The 1,534-nt window shown below is 50.3% G+C and overlaps 1 non-coding gene across 1 annotated transcript; it reads left to right on the forward strand.

Moving 5' to 3' along the window:
- Positions 1-650: 650 nt before the first annotated feature.
- On the forward strand, positions 651-724 carry TRNAD-GUC (transfer RNA aspartic acid (anticodon GUC)). Its single transcript has one exon. It is a non-coding gene; the product is annotated as a tRNA-Asp (tRNA).
- The last annotated feature ends 810 nt before the right edge of the window (positions 725-1,534 follow it).

A 1,534-nucleotide genomic window follows, 5' to 3' on the forward strand; every position in this document is an offset into this window, starting at 1 on the left:
AGTAATAGTACTAGTGTTAGTTACCCGGCATGTAGCTTGCATGGATCCTGGGGTGGGCCCACGGCCACGGCTATAGAGGTAGCGGCCCTCTCCTCTATAATCGTAGGGGCTTCCAGCCTTGGGGTTCCAGCCCACGGGGCCTTCCGGTAAAGAGTTCAACCTCGGGCTTCCAGCCGGTCAAGAGCCCTACTTTAGATAGTTTGGCCAACCCCCGCTCAAAATAGATGGGGGGGGTTGTATCACGTACAGAGAATGGACCCCGGCAAATAAAGCTGACCCGGCTCTCTCTGTCTCTGTGAACCGGTGATCAGGCCCTTTCTACAGCTAGTAATTCCCTAAGCTATCGAGTCCCGGGACAAGCGATGAAGCATCCCAGGGTTCATGGGGGGGGCTATAGGGCATCTCATCACCGATCATATTACGTATAGAATCTGGCATCGACTGCATCACTGTCTATAGCATGGCATCAAGACGCGATGAAGCATCCCATCTCATCACCAATCCCCCTTTCTCTCTATAGTGGGCGCTAGGGAAACACCACTAGTCACCGGGACTGCGTCGCTACACTCCATATTCTATACGTTATATGATATGATGTGATATGATCCATCGCGAACTATAGTATAGTCGATCCATCGGCCCCTCTTTTCGGGGAAATAGCTCAGTCGGTTAGAGTGCTGGTCTGTCACGCCAGAAGTCGCGGGTTCGAACCCCGTTTTCCCCGGGCCCCCTTATAGAGTCTAGTTTCTATAGTATAGTAGGGCTCGAAACAAACATTGGGGATTGATTCTCCAAGAGTTAGAAATCAATCGTTTCCCCTACTATTCTATGGGCGAGAGGAATCTGAGGCTTACTCAAGAGTCTCGGCCTTAACCCCCAATCCTTCGGCATACACCCTTCGAGAACTAGATCTTGCAAATCATGAGCTAGATCCGGTCGAATAAAGAACCAGGCCTTTTGAATCGTTGGGTTGATCCGGCACCAGGTTGGTATCATATTGCATATATACTAGATTGACAATGGGGAAGAATATCCCATCCATCGAGGGGGAAGAAACGTACTGCTCGAGCAGAAAGGGTACCGAAAGCACCTGCGAGAAACCATCAATGGGAAGCATTCGCTACTGAACGGAGAGCGAAGCAAGCGGTTGGAGTACTTATCGATCAGGGCGGGCGGGCCCATTCCAAACATTCATTTGGAGTAGTAGTAGCACCAACTGGAGCTCGGTCAAGCCTTCGGGAACCAATTCCTTTTCTTATCCACCACCCGGGTTGATCTTTGCTTGCGCATTCACGGGTTGATCTCTGCCTACAGATCTCTGCCTACCCAGAGATATGGTAGGGCTTCCCCCACCAAGCTGTAGTTGCAGAATCACTACACAACTCTAGTCTCTATAGATGGCAAGCAGTACCCCTTAGAATAGTAGGGCCATATAATTTGAGGGGGCGGTAAGCTCTTTCAAAGAGAGCTCTCAACCATATAATTTGAGGGGCCCCCCCACTTCATTAATTAGCCTGCTAGAATAAGCACTCCA

This window comes from Cryptomeria japonica, unplaced genomic scaffold, assembly GCF_030272615.1.
Source record: "Cryptomeria japonica unplaced genomic scaffold, Sugi_1.0 HiC_scaffold_858, whole genome shotgun sequence".
NCBI lineage: Eukaryota > Viridiplantae > Streptophyta > Pinopsida > Cupressales > Cupressaceae > Cryptomeria > Cryptomeria japonica.